This window comes from Oncorhynchus nerka, linkage group LG22 (genome assembly GCF_034236695.1).
Source record: "Oncorhynchus nerka isolate Pitt River linkage group LG22, Oner_Uvic_2.0, whole genome shotgun sequence".
Taxonomy (NCBI): domain Eukaryota; kingdom Metazoa; phylum Chordata; class Actinopteri; order Salmoniformes; family Salmonidae; genus Oncorhynchus; species Oncorhynchus nerka.
This window is the reverse complement of record NC_088417.1, coordinates 72,436,713-72,455,426: the sequence shown is the minus strand read 5'-3', so window position 1 is coordinate 72,455,426 and position 18,714 is coordinate 72,436,713. Positions and strand designations below refer to the sequence as shown.

General features: G+C 44.6%; 1 pseudogene; it reads right to left on the bottom strand.

The window, feature by feature from the left end:
• Nucleotides 1-1,979: 1,979 nt before the first annotated feature.
• On the bottom strand, nt 1,980-15,122 carry LOC115104693 (protein NLRC3-like; annotated as a pseudogene).
• Between the last annotated feature and the right edge of the window lie 3,592 nt (nt 15,123-18,714).

Genomic DNA, 18,714 nt, shown 5'->3' with positions numbered 1-18,714 from the left:
TGGGTTAGGGCAGTGTGCAGTGTGGTTGAGATTGCATCGTCTGTGGACCTATTTGGGCGGTAAGCAAATTGGAGTGGGTCTAGGGTGTCAGGTAGGGTGGAGGTGATATGGTCCTTGACTAGTCTCTCAAAGCACTTCATGATGACGGAAGTGAGTGCTACGGGCGGTAGTCGTTTAGCTCAGTTACCTTAGCTTTCTTGGGAACAGGAACAATGGTGGCCCTCTTGAAGCATGTGGGAACAGCAGACTGGTATAGGGATTGATTGAATATGTCCGTAAACACACCGGCCAGCTGGTCTGCGCATGCTCTGAGGGCGCGGCTGGGGATGCCGTCTGGGCCTGCAGCCTTGCGAGGGTTAACACGTTTAAATGTCTTACTCACCTCGGCTGCAGTGAAGGAGAGACCGCATGTTTTCGTTGCAGGCCGTGTCAGTGGCACTGTATTGTCCTCAAAGCGGGCAAAAAGTTATTTAGTCTGCCTGGGAGCAAGACATCCTGGTCCGTGACTGGGCTGGGTTTCTTCTTGTAGTCCGTGATTGACTGTAGACCCTGCCACATGCCTCTTGTGTCTGAGCCATTGAATTGAGATTCCACTTTGTCTCTGTACTGACGCTTAGCTTGTTTAATAGCCTTGCGGAGGAATAGCTGCATTGTTTATATTCGGACATGTTACCAGACACCTTGCCCTGATTAAAAGCAGTGGTTCGCGCTTTCAGTTTCACGCGAATGCTGCCATCAATCCACGGTTTCTGGTTTGGGAATGTTTTTATCGTTGCTATGGGAACGACATCTTCGACGCACGTTCTAATGAACTCGCACACCGAATCAGCGTATTCGTCAATATTTTCATCTGACGCAATACGAAACATGTCCCAGTCCACGTGATGGAAGCAGTCTTGGAGTGTGGAGTCAGCTTGGTCTGACCAGCGTTGGACAGACCTCAGCGTGGGAGCCTCTTGTTTAAGTTTCTGCCTGTAGGCAGGGATCAACAAAATGGAGTCGTGGTCAGCTTTTCCGAAAGGGGGCGGGGCAGGGCCTTATATGCGTCGCGGAAGTTAGAGTAACAATGATCCAAGGTTTTACCACCCCTGGTTGCGCAATCGATATGCTGATAAAATTTAGGGAGTCTTGTTTTCAGATTAGCTTTGTTAAAATCCCCAGCTACAATGAATGCAGCCTCTGGATAAATGGTTTCCAGTTTGCAAAGAGTTAAATAAAGTTCGTTCAGAGCCATCGATGTGTCTGCTTGGGGGATATATACGGCTGTGATTATAATCGAAGAGAATTCTCTTGGAAGATAATGCGGTCTACATTTGATTGTGAGGAATTCTAAATCAGGTGAACAGAAGGATTTGAGTTCCTGTATGTTTCCTTCATCACACCATGTCTCGTTAGTCATGAGGCATACGCCCCCGCCGCTCTTCTTACCAGAAAGATGTTTGTTTCTGTCGGCACGATGCGTGGAGAAACCCGTTGGCTGCACCGCATCGGATAGCGTCTTCCCAGTAAGCCATGTTTCCGTGAAGCAGAGAACATTGCAGTCTCTGATGTCCCTCTGGAATGCTACCCTTGCTCGGATTTCATCAACCTTGTTGTCAAGAGACTGGACATTGGCAAGAAGAATGCTGGGGAGTGGTGCCCGATGTGCCCTTGTCCGGAGTCTGACCAGAAGACCGCTACGTTTCCCTCTTTTTCGGAGTCGTTTTCTTGGGTCGCTGCATGCGATCCATTCCGTTGTCCTGTTTGTAAGGCAGAACACAGGATCCGCGTCGCGGAAAACATATTCTTGGTCGTTGACGCTGATCTTATATTCAGTAGTTCTTCTCGACTGTATGTAATGAAACCTAAGATGACCTGGGGTACTAATGTAAGAAATAACACGTAAAAAAACAAAAAACTGCATAGTTTCCTAGGAACGCGAAGCGAGGCGGCCATCTCTGTCGGCGCCGGGAGAGACAGCACTGCAGGTTGGCGTTCTGTCAGGGTGATGGTTTTCTTTGATCTTCTTTTTGATGATGGAGGCTGTCCTCAGAGACTGACGAGCACTTGCTCTTATTGAGGGCCATGCTCAAGAGGAAGTGCAGGTAGACGTCCAGGTTTCCATCGGGGCTCTGCAGGCCTCTCTCTATGGCACTGCAGACTGGGGTTCTTGAACATGAGTGAGAACATGCTTTTCAGCGGCTGCTCCAGGATGTTCTTCCCTGTGCACCTCCAGATGAGGAACACGTAGAGGACAGCCGGGTATTCCTGGATGGTGGGGTGGATGAAGGTCTGGACCTTCTCCTGGTACATGACAAACTGCTCGATCAGGAACTCAATGCACAGGCCACTCTTAGTGACAGCCTCAGCGACCTCCAACCCACAGTCATTCCAGGTGGCCTTGCCAATGACCATCTGGTTCTTCTCGAGCATTGTGAAGGCCAGCTTGCCCAGCTTCATCAGAAAGTCCCTCTCCTCTTCTGGGGTGTGAGAGGCCGAGCCCCTGGCGCCACGCACATCAGGGTCAGCCCCTTGGGCAGCTCTACATCCGGCCCCTTCTCCCTGAACGTGAGCTGGAATAGTCCGCATACCACCCAGCAGAACATGGGCGGATGGGATGGCACATGATGTGGAGGGTCCTGCAGGTGGTCAGGTAGGCGATCACCATATCAGCTTGCGCCAGGTCCTCAAATCTCCTCCTGAAGTACTCCTTTTGTTCGTCAGTGAAGCCAAGCACCTCCAACACCTGGTACACAGCTTCTGGGGGCAGGAGACTGGAGGTGAGTGGGCGGGAGATGATCCAGAAGGAGGAGGGGAGCAGGTTGCCCCTGATCAGGTTGGTCAGCACCACATGCATCATGGTCAGCTCGGTGCTATCACACCAAGTCTGTGCGGTGAAAGTCCAGGGGATGTGCATACCCGTCCAGCCCGTCACAGACGAACATGACCTTGCCGTCGCCGCACTCGAATGTGGGCAGCACCTTGGTCTCAGGGTAGAGGGCGTGGATGATCTCCAGGAGGCAGGTCTTTAGGTCCAGCATGAGGTTGAGCTCTTTGAAGGGCAGTGGGAACAGGAAGTAGACATGCTTGTGCTTCCGCTCCCAGCCCAGTCCATAATGAACTTCTGCACAGCCACAGACTTCCCCACCCCGGCGATGCCATTGGTGACTACAGACCTGACATGCTTCTCATAGATCATATTGGGGTCAAATATTTGCCTGCAGGTGATCAGCTTCTCCTTGTGATTGGTGGAAAACTTGTCAATCCTTCGGACATCATGCTGGATATTAGGCCCAGCGTTGCCTTCGTCTGTTAATTAGAGATCATTATAGATACTGTCAAAGGCCTTATGCTCTCCCTGCTGGGCAAAGCCCTCGTGCATACTGCTCTACTTCTTCAGCAGAGTGCGTCTCAGCTCATAATGCACCTCATCTGCACAGAGAAAATAGGGGGAAAGGAGAATAAAGGCACAATCTAGTATATTTCTCCTGTTCATTGGCCATTTCAAATACGCATGTTATACGCTGTTGGTCACAGATACCGTAAAAAAAGGTAGAGGCGTGGATCAGAAAACCAGTCAGTATCTGGTGTGACCAAAATGTTCCTCATGCAGCACGACACATCTCCTTTGCATAGAGGTGATCCGGCTGTTGATTGTGGCCTGTGGAATGTTGTCCCTCTCCTCTTCGATGGCTGTGCGAAGTCGCTGGATATTAGCGGGAACTGGAACACACTGTCGTAGACGTCAACCCAGAGCATCCCAAACATGCTCAATAGGTGACATGTCTGGTGAGTATGCAGGCCATGGAAGAACTGGGACATTTTCAGCTTCCAGGAAGGGTGTACAGATCCTTATGACATGGGGCCGTGCATTATCATGCTCAAACATGTGATGGCGGCGGATGAATGGCACAACAATGGGCTTCAGGATCTCGTCACGGTATCTCTGGGCATTCAAATTGCCATCGATAAAATGTAATTGTGTTCGTTGTCCGTAGCTTATGCCTGCCCATACCACAACCCCACTTCCACCATGGGGCACTCTGTTCAGAATGTTGACAACCACAAATCGCTCGCCCACAGGATGCCATACAAGGTGTCTGCGGTTGTGAGGCCGGTTGGACGTACAGCCAAATTCTCTAAAATGACGTTGGAGGCGGTTTATGGTAGATAAATAAACATTAAATTCTCTGGCCACAGCTCTGGTGGATATTTCTGCAGTCAGCATGCCAATTGCCCGCTCCCTCAACTTGAGACATCTGTGGCATTATGTTGTGCCTTTTATGGTCCACAGCACAAAGTGCACCTGTGTGATGATCATGCAGTTCATGCTGTTCATTCAGCTTCTTGATATGCGACACTTGTCAGGTGGATGGATTATCTTGGCAAAGGCAAAAAAAAACAATTTGTGTACAATATCTGAGAGAAATAAGCTTTTTTTTTTGCGTATGGAACATTTCTGGGATCTTTTATTTCAGCTTATGAAACATGACACCAACACTTTACATGTTGCGTTGATATTTTTGCTCAGTGTATATTACATTCATCAAATAAAATAAAGAAGATGTGCATACTTCTTTTGCAAATGTCCCTGGGGAAGTCAGCCAGGCGCTTGAGGCCCATGTCCTTCGACAGGGCCTTGGTGAGCTGCAGGGCCACCTCTAGGTCATAATACTCCAGCAGCCTGTCCACCAAGTCACCATGTCCATGCCCTGGGGAGCGCACTGAACAACAACTCTGGGTAACGCTTCCACAGCATGATCTTAAACTTCCTCAGATCATCCTTCCCCAGTGTCTTCCTGGTGGCCTGGGAACCACAGAATGAAATAAAAAGAAGAGAAAAGAAGAGCAATTCTCTAACTCATCAACTCAATTCTTGTTGACATTTGTGCCTGAACATACAGTACATCAGCCTACCTTGAAGGTGAAGTCTACAGTCAGGGCTGGGTGCCTCTTCTCATCTGGGTTTTTGATCAGCTCTGGTCTTGGAGGAAGTTCCACTGCAAGAAACTTTGAGACCTAGAGAGGTAGTGGGAGATGAAACTACTACACATACTGGTGCATGAGCCTAAACATAGATATGACCATTTTGTAAACAAATGGACATACATCCACATTATATTCCCACTAAACCCAGGAACAAATACTCACATAAATATATACATAATTACACCATAAAAACACACTTAAACATAGTTTGCATCCTGTCTGTGACTGATCAAACATGGAGGACTGTTCTTACTTCCTGTTTCTGGTCTCACAGTCAACTGTCCACAGAGTAGCAGCTGGAGTAAGACTCTGTTCTTTGCTGCTGGACTCTGTACATAGAACATCACATGGACAATGATCGAGCCCTTTTCACATCATGCCTACTAAACACACACCAAATATCAATGATTGAGGATGGATGATGAAAGGATCATCAAACAGGAAACATTACTGTGGATACGTGATATGCGCCGTGTACATGGGTCTCAGGCCATTGCCCAGGTTCAGGGAGGGTCTCTTTTCAGGCACATAGAAAGCCTCCTCTCCCTCATCAGACACAGAGATACTACTTCTTCCTCAGCCAGACACCCCCTCTCCAAATGGAAAAGTGACATCTGATATTGTGCCCCCTCAGTCATATTCCATCATGTCAGCCCCTCACCCTACCATCCTGGAGAACCTCAGGAGTACAGGTTCAGGGTCACAGTTCAAAGTCTGAAGTCAATGGCTACTTGACCAGTGCCAGACAGCACACACCTGTGGATGTAAAAAAAAAAAAAACACACACCTGTAGATGAAGGTTAAATATTGACGATAGATGAAATGCATGTAAATGACAGACTTGTTGCCACTTGCGTGTAGGCCTCTCTTACCATGAAGAAATTCAGAAATACCGACGTTTTCTGTTTCAGGTGAGCTTGTTTGGAAACCTCTCTGCTACTAAATGCACTTTGTGTCTCACTTAAGCCGATTCAATTGACTAAAACATCATATTTATTCATTCAAAATATACATAACACAACACTAGGGACAAAAATAATAACTCAAGTGTCACAGTTCAAATTCTACATATTTGTCTAGACTAGAGATAAGGCCGTACAAAGATTTAGGTCCAACAAAGACGAAACTGTAATAGGCTACGTTCACTTTCAAAGATACCTCCTACTCAGGGTTGCCAAGTCCAGTTGAAATTTCTAGCTCAATGATCTATCAAAACCCACTCACGAAGCCTGAAAACTAGCCCAACATTTTGTTTTCGCAGCAAGAGAGGAGCTGCCACATTTATTTTATGAACCCTTTATCCATAAGGTTGTCAAGCATTTTAAGAAGGAAATCTAAGTAATTTCTAACGACATAGGCTAAGAAGCTAAATTTGGTTTTCCATCAAAATAGTAATCTGGTCTGGAGCAGCAGCACGGCCAGGTGGACTGGGAACAGCAAGGAGTCATTTCAGGTAGAAAGAAAGAGAGAAGGAGAGAATTAGAGAACGCACACTTAGATTCACACAGGACACCGAATAGGACAGGAGAAGTACTCCAGATATAACAAACTGACCCTAGCCCCCCGACACATAAACTACTGCAGCATAAATACTGGAGGATGAGACAGGAGGGGTCAGGAGACACTGTGGCCCCATCCGAGGACACCCCCAGTCAGGGCCAAACAGGAAGGATATAACCCCACCCACTTTGCCAAAGCACAGCCCCCACACCACTAGAGGGATATCTTCAACCACCAACTTACCATCCTGAGACAAGGCTGAGTATAGCCCACAAAGATCTCCGCCATGGCACAACCCAAGGGGGGGCGCCAACCCAGACAGGATGACCACAACAGTGAATCAACCCACTCAGGTGACGCACCTCTTCCAGGGACGGCATGAGAGAGCCCCAGTAAGCCAGTGACTCAGCCCCTGCAATAGGGTTAGAGGCAGAGAATCCCAGTGGAAATAGGGGAACCGGCCAGGCAGAGACAGCAAGGGCGGTTCGTTGCTCCAGAGCCTTTCCGTTCACCTTCCCACTCCTGGGCCAGACTACACTCAATCATATGACCCACTGAAGAGATGAGTCTTCAGTAAAGACTTAAAGGTTGAGACCGAGTTTGCGTCTCTGACATGGGTAGGCAGACCGTTCCATAAAAATGGAGCTCTATAGGAGAAAGCCCTGCCTCCAGCTGTTTGCTTAGAAATTCTAGGGACAATTAGGAGGCCTGCGTCTTGTGACCGTAGCGTACGTGTAGGTATGTACGGCAGGACCAAATCAGAGAGATAGGTAGGAGCAAGCCCATGTAATGCTTTGTAGGTTAGCAGTAAAACCTTGAAATCAGCCCTTGCTTTGACAGGAAGCCAGTGTAGAGAGGCTAGCACTGGAGTAATATGATCAAATTTTTTGGTTCTAGTCAGGATTCTAGCAGCCGTATTTAGCACCAACTGAAGTTTATTTAGTGCTTTATCCGGGTAGCCGGAAAGTAGAGCATTGCAGTAGTCTAACCTAGAAGTGACAAAAGCATGGATTCATTTTTCTGCATCATTTTTGGACAGAAAGTTTCTGATTTTTGCAATGTTACGTAGATGGAAAAAAGCTGTCCTTGAAATGGTCTTGATATGTTCTTCAAAAGAGAGATCAGGGTCCAGAGTAACGCCGAGGTCCTTCACAGTTTTATTTGAGACGACTGTACAACCATTAAGATTAATTGTCAGATGCAACAGAAGATATCTTTGTTTCTTGGGACCTAGAACAAGCATCTCTGTTTTGTCCGAGTTTAAAAGTCGAAAGTTTGCAGCCATCCACTTCCTTATGTCTGAAACAAGGACACAGCCCTTAGCCGTGGTACAGTGCATTCAGAAAGTATTCAGACCCCTTCCCTTTTCCCACATTTTGCTACATTACAGAGCAAAAACCAAGCCACGAGGTCGAAGAAATTGAGCCCCAAGACAGGATTGTGTCGAGGCACAGATCTCAGGAAGGGTAGCAAAAAATGTCTGCAGCATTGAAGGTCCCAAAGAACACACTGGCCTCCATCACACTTAAATGGAAGAAGGTTGGAATCTCCAAGACTCTTCCTAGAGCTGGCTGCCTGGCAAAACTGAGCAATCGGGGGAGAAGGGCCTTGCTCAGGGAGGTGACCAAGAGCCCGATGGTCACTCTGACAGAGCTCCAGAGTTCCTCTGTGGAGATGGGAGAAACTTCCAGAAGGACAACCAACTCTGCTGCACTCCACCAATCAGGCCTTTATGGTAGAATGGCCAGTTGGAAGCCTCTCCTCAGTAAAAAGCGCGACAGCACCTAAAGGACTCAGACCATAAGAAACAAGATTATCTGATCTGATAAAACCAAGATTGAACTCTTTGGCCTGAATGCCAAGCGTCACATCTGGAGGAAACCTAGCACCATCCCTACGGTGAAGCATGGTGGTGGCAGCATCATGCTGTGGATATATTTTTCAGCGCCAGGGACTGAGAGACTAGTCAGGATCGAGGGAAGGATGAATAGAGGAAAGTACAGTGAGATCCTTGATGAAAACCTTCTCCAGAGCGCTCAGGACCACGGACTGGGGCGAAGGTTCACCTTCCAACAGGACAACGACCAAGACAACGCAGGAGTGGCTTCTGGAGTAGTCTCTGAATGTCCTTGAGTGGCCCAACCAGAGCCCGGAATTGAACCCAATCAAATATCTCTGGAGAGATATGATAATAGTTGTGCAGTGACGCTCCCCATCAGCTTGAGAGGATCTGCAGAGAAGAATGGGAGAAACGCCCCAAATACAGATGTGCCAAGCTTGTAGCGTCATACTCAAGAAGACTCAAGGCTGTAATCGCTGTCAAAGATGCTTCAACAAAGTACTGAGTAAAGGGTCTGAATAGTTATGTAAATATAATATTTTAGTTTTAAAAAAAATATAGATTTACAAACATTTCAAAAAAACTGTTTTTGCTTTGTCATTATGGGTTATGTGTAGATTGATAAGGGATTTTTTTAAAATACATTTTTGAATAAGGCTGTAACGTAACACATTTTGTAAAAAGACAAGGTCTGAAAATATTCTGAATGCACTATATATAGGCCTACCACAAACTCCTGAGGTGCCTTATTGATATTATAAATGGGTTACCAATGTAATTAGAGCAGTAAAAAGACATGTTTTGAAAGTTGGACAGAGAACCTCAATCTCTGTGCAAGAAACACTTCAAAAAACAAATGCTAAGTTATTCTGGCAATGGTGCCATTATCATGTGCCAGATGTTAATGTTTTACTTCTTCGGAATCGGTGTCCCTTCCACGGGATGGTTGAGCTAACGTAGCCTAATGTGATTTGCATGAACTTGTAAGTAGCAAGAACATTTCCCAGGACATAGACATATCTTATATTGGCAGAAAGCTTCAATTCTTGTTAACCTAACTGCACTGTCCAATTTACAGTAGCTTTTACGGTGAAATAATACCATGCTATTGTTTGAGGAAAGTGCACAATTGTGAACAGGAAAAGTTATTAATAAACAAATTAGGCACATTCGGGCAGTCTTGATTCTTTTTTTTTTACAGAATTACAATGTTTCATTGGATCAGTCTAAAACTTTGCACATACACTGCTGTCATCTAGTGGCCAAAATCTAAATTGCACCTGGGCTGGAACAATACATTATGGCCTTTCGCTTGCATTTCAAAATGATGGTACAAAAAATTACAAAAGAACGGTTGGTTTTTTCTTTGTATTATCTTTTACCATATCTATTGTGTTATATTGTCCTTCATTCCTTATACATTTCCACAAACTTAAAAAATGGTTTCGTTTCAAATGGTACCAAGAATATGCATCTCCTTGCTTCAGGGTCTGAGCTACAGGCAGTCTGATTTTGGTGTCATTTCAGATGTAATTTTAGGCGAAAATGGAAAAAAGGGGCAGATCCTTAAGAGTACAACCCGTTCTAAATGGCCTACTTGCGAGATTGACTTGCTATTTCAATAGGCAAGTCGACATTATAATGCAGTTTACTTTATTAAGCTACCTCTGAGCAAATGTATCTTAAAGCGCTCTAGTATGCTGAATGTCGTTTTCCAGTGCTTTGTCGCCTTTATATCAGTTCTAGCGCGTTAATATCTTTTAAATAAAAAGGGTTGGTAATATGTGTCCATAGTGAACAATATAAATAGCCTACATACAACTGGTAAAAAAAAATGTCACGACTTGTGAGCTGGTCTCCGTGACTCAGCTGTCTGCTGCAGTACTCTCTCAACCAGTGCTCTCAACACACACGCATAAACTCCCGGCCTGCCCCTTCCCACCACTCCCTCGGTAACAGCCTGCTCACTGCCTGATAGTCAGCAGCAGCATGTCACAGTGAATAACTTAGATTTATTTAAGAGAAATGCCATGGTGGCCGCGGTGAAATTTAAAGGCGCTACATGGTCAATCTGCCGTCTGCATTGGCCGTGCAGCATGAACAGTGATACCGCCTCTGTCGAAGGCAGGGCATTCATACCTCCTGCTCTTAAAGGAGTAGTGCAGAGCTATTGTGATGGAAGTTGTTAATTAAGGAAGTCACTGTTTTCATACAGGACCTCCCGACCCCTCCTACGGTCAACCGATCATGCCAACGCAGAGCCATAGGGAGCCCTCCACATTTTTACAAAATTTAGGCTGAGCATGGTGATGCAGTACTGAGCTCAATTGCGTCACACTATCTCTTTTTTTTCTACTGTGTTATTGACTTGTTAATTGTTTACTCCATGTGTCTGTTCACACTGCTATGATTTATCTTGGCCTGGTCTCAGTTGCAAATGAGAACTTGTTCTCAACTAGCCTACCTGGTTAAATAAAGGTGAAATTAAAATAAAATTAAAATAGGCGCCTACGACCACATTTTCGGATCAAGCATAAGTTGGCTAAGAAAAACCAGCAACCCGCGACAAATGTTTTCTCCCGCGGCATCGTTTTCAAAGTAGCCCAATTTTAGGAAAACGGCGACATGGCAACCCTGCTCCTACTTCCATGTTCTCACTGGTCGTAGTTAAAGAGACCGCCGAAGGTTAGACCACAGCGTTTCTAAACCCAGAGACGCAACATCGCAAGCCTTCCGGGAACGCAGGCCGGGTTTTGAGAAGTCAATGAGAAAAGTGAAAAAATATTAGTTGTTAATTTTCTCGAAAGCTAAAGGCACAATCTAGATTCGAGTCAATGTCTTAAGTAGTTGAACATGCTATTACGCCAACCTTGTGAAAGTGACAAACTGACACGTTTTCATTTTCGTTAAAACAACTTTATATCAAAGGAGTGCATTTGATTTGATGACATACACATGCGCAGTTTGGCGCGAGACGACCCGATGACGTGTTCTACACATAAACTTTCTAACCAACGTTGCCATGACGTCGCCGACAAGTATGATCTGGGATCTATTGGAGAAGCAGTTTTAGCCTATCTTTCATACTGTACTGTCTTTGGTTAGACCTTGGAAATACAAAATGTAGTCTGAATCAATTTCATAGTTTACCAGCGAAGACTGGACCTATCCGAGCCGCACAGACTCCTCCACGCGCATCACTGAAGATTGAAGAACAGAGGAAGGTGACAATCCGTGCCCTGTCAACTGTAGCCTAGGGTCGCCACTAGTTACCACAGCCACAAAGTCATAAACCCAAGTTTATCTTAAAATCGGATTTAAGCCTAACCCTAACACAATCCCTTACCTTAACCACACTGCTAACCTAATGCCTAACCATAACCTTAAATCAAGACCAAAAAGCTAATTTTTGTTTTCATGATCTTTTACTATATAGCCAATGTAGACTTTGTGGCTGTGGTAACTAGTGTAAACCGTAGGCAAGGGGTTAACTTTATCTTGCAGAGTGGGGGGGTTCAACACCTAGGGAGGTCCAAGATTTCTTTATACAAAAAAAGAAGAGAAAATGGGTGTGGAATGGTTGTTTCTGGTGAATTCTGAAAGGAAATGCACCCAAAGCTTTCCTGATAATTTGGTCAATATATCCCAACCAACTGAAATACCAATAATTTCTGTATAAAGGCACAGGGCGAGACCCAGATGCAGTCCAGGAGGTACAGAGTGGCAGGCAGGCTCGAGGTCAGGGCAGGCAAAATGGTCAGGTAGGCGGGTTCAGAGTCAAGGCAGGAAAGGATTAAAAAAAAAAAAAAAGGGGGAGGATTAGCAAAAAAGCGATAAGAAAAAGCAGGCGCACAGAAAAACACACTGGTTGACTTGACAAGGCAAACTGCCAACAGACAAACAGGGAACACCTGAATAAATACTCAGGGACTAAAGGGGAAAACGGGTGACACCTGGAGGTGGGTGGAGACAATAACAAAGACAGGTGAAACAGATCAGGGCGTGAAATTCTGTATTACTTTAGACTGTTGGTCAACTCTACCAGTTCACCAACACCCTGCTTTAACTAAAAATGTAAATGTCATAACCTTGCATGTTCTGAATTCTGTCGCTGTACATTTCAAAAGTGCTAAACAAATAGTTATATTGACTACGTCCATCCTAGAAATTACGGATTGCCTCTTATCCACTTGTCGTCCCCTTATGCCATAGTTTGTATATTTCAATTGCCATTAGAAACCACATTTATTGAAGCAAGTCAGCCATATCAGCTATGTTTTTGAAAACGATAGTAAATGTGGCTGAATGAACTGTATTGCTGCCAGACAAGGCTCCTCTGATAGCCAGGTGTAGCATTGGTAAGATGTTGGGACTGCTGTTGGGACAGCTTTATGTAGGCCCTAACAATTTGTGGACACCGTTTGTCACCGTTATAGTGCAATTAATGTATTGTTTTGTGTTGTGTTGTGTAGAGGCTTTGATGGCATGCATCCTATTTATTTATTTATTTATTTATTCCCACCAAGATTTAAATGCAAATCCCTGCATCTTATCTAGGCCCTCTCCCCTTCTATACACCAAGTCACTTGGCTCTGTCATATCCTCACATGGTCTCTCCAATCATTGCTATGCAGATGACACTCAATTAGTTTTCTCCTTCCCGCCTTCTGACACCCAGGTGGTGACATGCATCTCTGCATGCCTGGCAGATACAGTGCCTTGCGAAAGTATTCGGCCCCCTTGAACTTTGCGACCTTTTGCCACATTTCAGGCTTCAAACATAAAGATATAAAACTGTATTTTTTTCTGAAGAATCAACAACAAGTGGGACACAATCATGAAGTGGAACGACATTTATTGGATATTTCAAACTTTTTTAACAAATCAAAAACTGAAAAATTGGGCGTGCAAAATTATTCAGCCCCTTTACTTTCAGTGCAGCAAACTCTCTCCAGAAGTTCAGCGAGGATCTCTGAATGATCCAATGTTGACCTAAATGACTAATGATGATAAATACAATCCACCTGTGTGTAATCAAGTCTCCGTATAAATGCACCTGCACTGTGATAGTCTCAGAGGTCCGTTAAAAGCGCAGAGAGCATCATGAAGAACAAGGAACACACCAGGCAGGTCCGAGATACTGTTGTGAAGAAGTTTAAAGCCGGATTTGGATAGAAAAAGATTTCCCAAGCTTTAAACATCCCAAGGAGCACTGTGCAAGCGATAATATTGAAATGGAAGGAGTATCAGACCACTGCAAATCTACCAAGACCTGGCCGTCCCTCTAAACTTTCAGCTCATACAAGGAGAAGACTGATCAGAGATGCAGCCAAGAGGCCCATGATCACTCTGGATGAACTGCAGAGATCTACAGCTGAGGTGGGAGACTCTGTCCATAGGACAACAATCAGTCGTATATTGCACAAATCTGGCCTTTATGGAAGGGTGGCAAGAAGAAAGCCATTTCTTAAAGATATCCATAAAAAGTGTTGTTTAAAGTTTGCCACAAGCCACCTGGGAGACACACCAAACATGTGGAAGAAGGTGCTCTGGTCAGATGAAACCAAAATTGAACTTTTTGGCAACAATGCAAAACGTTATGTTTGGCGTAAAAGCAACACAGCTCATCACCCTGAACACACCATCCCCACTGTCAAACATGGTGGTGGCAGCATCATGGTTTGGGCCTGCTTTTCTTCAGCAGGGACAGGGAAGATGGTTAAAATTGATGGGAAGATGGATGGAGCCAAATACAGGACCATTCTGGAAGAAAATCTGATGGAGTCTGCAAAAGACCTGAGACTGGGACGGATATTTGTCTTCCAACAAGACAATGATCCAAAACATAAAGCAAAATCTACAATTGAATGGTTCAAAAATAAACATATCCAGGTGTTAGAATGGCCAAGTCAAAGTCCAGACCTGAATCCAATCGAGAATCTGTGGAAAGAACTGAAAACTGCTGTTCACAAATGCTCTCCATCCAACCTCACTGAGCTCGAGCTGTTTTGCAAGGAGGAATGGGAAAAAATGTCAGTCTCTCAATGTGCAAAACTGATAGAGACATACCCCAAGCGACTTACAGCTGTAATCGCAGCAAAAGGTGGCGCTACAAAGTATTAACTTAAGGGGGCTGAATAATTTTGCACGCCCAATTTTTCTGTTTTTGATTTGTTAAAAAAGTTTGAAATATCCAATAAATGTCGTTCCACTTCATGATTGTGTCCCACTTGTTGTTGATTCTTCACAAAAAAATACAGTTTTATATCTTTATGTTTGAAGCCTAAAATGTGGCAAAAGGTCGCAAAGTTCAAGGGGGCCGAATACTTTCGCAAGGCACTGTATCTCAGCTTGGATGTCGGCCCACTACCTCAAGTTTAACCTCGACAAGACAGAGCTGCTCTGTCCCAGGGAAGCCCTGCCTGCTCCAAGACCTCTCCATTACAGTTGACAACTCCAAGGTGTCCCCTCCCAGAGTGCAACATTTTTTGGGGCGTCAACCTGGGCAACACCCTGTCATTCAAACATTAAAGCAGTGACTCACTCCTGCAGGTTCATGCTCTAAAACATCCTTAGAGTACGACCCTACCTCACACAGGGAGTGGTTCAGGTTCTAATTCAGGCACTTGTCATTGTCATCTCCCATCTGGCCTACTGCAACTCGCTACTGGCTGGGCTCACCACTTGTGCCATCAAACCCCTGCAACTTATCCAGAATGCTGCAGCCCGTCTGGTGTTCAACCTTCCCAAGTTCTCCCATGTCACCCCGCTCCTCTGCACACTCCACTGGCTTCCAGTCGAAGCTTGCATCCATTCAAAGACCATGGTACTTGCCTACGGAGCAGCAAGAGGACCTTCCCCTCTGTACCTTTAGGCTATGCTCAAACCCTACACCCCAACCCTAGCACTCCGTTTTACCACCTCTGGTCTCTTGGCCAGTCTAAGGACTTCTCTGTTCTGGCACCCCGATGGTGGAATCAGTTTCCCCCTGAAGTCCCTGCCCATCTTTCAAAAACCTCTTAAACTCTTACACCCCCTCACCCCCCCATCAAATTCTAGCTAATTACTGACTTTGCTGATAGCTACTTTATTGAGAAAAAAATATTTACTATGACTGTGATATGTGGTTGTTCCACCTAGCTCTCTTAAGATTAATACACAAACTGTAATTCGCTCTGGATAAGAGTGTCTGCTAAATTACTAAAATGTCCCCCCCACACACACACACACACACTTGAATACATATTTACTCTGGCCGGGATTTAATCTGATTTAATCTGATCGCCCCTTTTCGTCTATGCACCAATTAAAGGCAATGTTACCCCTGTTGTATATATCGCATTCAAAGTAAACCCTACATTGCGGATCTTCCACAGTCCGAATTTAGTCCTGGCTTTAGCATTGTTCAACTGGAATTGGTCTATTTGCTATCACAGTACCTAATCCCTGACACACCATACACACAACAGGATGTGTATGATGGTGAGTAACTTTGCTTGAGAGTTTGTGGTTGACCGGGTTAGAGACACCTGGGCTAGAATCCAGTCTGTGCCCAGATGGGTCTAGAACTGTAACAGAGGTAGTTTGGTAGTTTGGTGAACTACACTTGAATGTTGAGTAACCCCAGCCCTAGGATTCAAACTGGCCTGCTACTTTAACCTCTTTAGGCAGGGCCGGCCCCAGGCAAAGCAACATTTTTTTTTTAAGAATAATGTTTAGAATTGCAGGAAAGTATCTTTAAAATGTATCTCTAAAATCGTCAAGAGGGGTGGCCAATAAAATGTTTTGCCCACAAGGTGGGGGGTCTCCAACAAAATTTAGCTTAGGGCCCCCAAAAGGCAAGTGCTGGCTCTGTCTTCAGGTATCAAAAAACCTTTAATCACGGAAGCATTTGTTACATTCCACCACCCATTTCACCTCCTCACAAATACTGTACCTATCCAAGTCACAGGACCAATGGGACAGAATGGTGTTTAACCTAGGTCTACTGCAGGCCACAAAACTGTGTTACCCTGCTAAGCTTAAGTGTAGGCATTAGCTCAGGGAGCTTACGCAAATCTTTAGGTCTCAGACACGTTTAATTACACCTACAATACTTTTCAGGTGCTATAGCCTACTGCCTTGGTGGCCATGAGTAAGGCACTTTGCCCGTAAACTGCTACAAGGGCAAGGCTGACTCTGTTCTGCTCCAATACTGTTCTGTGTTTAGTGTGTCATAGGGTTTGGTACAGTGACAACAAAAAACAGTTACCACTATACAATATACTTTTATTTTGAAAAAAATGTTTCCTGAGTATGTGTGTGTGTGTGTGTGTTATTTTGTCACATGCCTATGTGTTCCTGTGAGTCTGTACATGCATGTGTTTTGAATACATGTTAAGTTTGTATGTGTGGGGATATACCAGTATGTGTGTTTTGGCAACTCCAAAGGCATAAAGAATTCATAAGCCCTTTATGAAATCATTAATAACACCTTCATGAATGTTGCAGGATCATTCATAATAACCTTCATACCACATTAATACAACATCAATTATATGTCATCTTCAAAACAAACGTTTTCATTACACTATTACAAGATATTTTTTATAAAAAATATATTTTGGGATTGAGCTGGATGGTTGCAGGTGTTACTGACCGGGTTACTTTTGCGCAGCACAAGACTGATCGCCTATGCTGAGACTAACCCACGGAGTTAGCTTGTGGAGCTAATGCAAGTCTTCAGGTTTCAGGCAAGGTTAAAATGACACCAATTGCCCTGATGCCATTCAGATCTGGGTTCAGATAGTATTTGAAATCGTTTAAATACTTTGAGCGTTTGCTTAAGCCTGCCTGGAGTGCCAGATTGATGAGTTTTGCACTTCTGGGACTATTCCATGTCCATCAAAACAATGGAAATAATACATAAATACATTGATTTTGGCATGTTATTACATGATTGGTTGAAGTTATTAGCAATAACTGTTATAATCTGTAGCCAGGGCTCCAGACTAGCGTTTTCCCAACTTTTCATTTGGTTCGCACCAGCCAATGATTTGGTCGCACCAACATTTTGGTTGCAGCGTAATGCAATAGAATAAATAACTAATCATCTTATAAGGTCATTCACAGTGCTTTATTGAGAAATCAAAGCACTTTCTTGAAGACGTAGGATACTGTTTGATCAAATCGTGGTTTTCGCCCACCCAAAAAATACAATTTACAACTCGCAATGACGCAACCAATTAAAAATGTAACTCGCACAGCCAATTCAAAGGGTCACTAAATGGTCGCAGTCTAGACCCCTGCCTGTAGCGCAGGGGTCTAAAACGATAGGCTGAAGCATGGAGTTGCCCATATGTATTTGTGCTAATCATTAGCTAGATCAGTGCTTCTTTTTCAGTCATGCCCCCCTTTCATCGTGGGGGACCATCCTATCCACCCCCTTACCCCCTCACCTCCCCCAATTGAATGAACTCTTACACAATTGTTACACAAAAATATAGTATAAGAATAACACAATTATTCTAATATAGTTAATAAATTTGCCTTTTACACATCGGGAAACAGCATTGGGGGCGGCAGGTAGCCTAGTGGTTAGAGTGTTGGGCCAGTAACCCCGAAAGGTTGCTGGATCGAATCCCGAGCTGACAAGGTACAAATCTGTCGTTCTGCCCATGAGCACGGCAGTTAACCCACTGTTCCCCGGACGCCAAAGACGTGGAAGTCGATTAAGGCAGGGCATCGCACCTCTCTGATTCAGAGGGGTTGGGTTAAATGCGGAAGACACATTTCAGTTGAAGGCATTCAGTTGTACAACTGTCTAGGTATCCCCTTTCCCATTGTCTTACATCAGATAGGGCAACAATTCTGCCTGCACATACTCAGATTAGGGATGAGCGTCGCATAGGAGTGACACCACCAGACATAAGACAATGAAGGAAACAGTATATACAAACACCAGTACCTGGTTTCCCTTCCATATTGAAATCAAGAAGTAAAAATGTATAACAGATATATAAACCAGCTTATTGCTGTGCAATGTCACATCCATCCCTATGAATGAAGACTGGGGTGGGCCAATTTCTATTGTAGATTTTCTCAAATTTAAATAAGAAATAAAGATGGTTCTGGAAGTATTCTAAGGGTGATTATAGGTTGCCTGATTAGTTCTTTCCCCCCACAATTGTGGCCTTCAAATCTGTTTTCTAAACATAAATAAGGAGGATAGGTTGCTGCTGGTGATCAGATTCTGGGAAATAGGCATGCATCCTCTGACTAGGGAGAGAAACCGGTTTGCTTGAACCTAATGCCTAAGGTTCACGGGCTCTCAAATTCTGTAGCCTACCAAAAACAGATATTTTAAGGTTTATAATACTACCAAAGCTGTCTTTGAACTAAAACAATTTAGCCAGTATATACTTGAC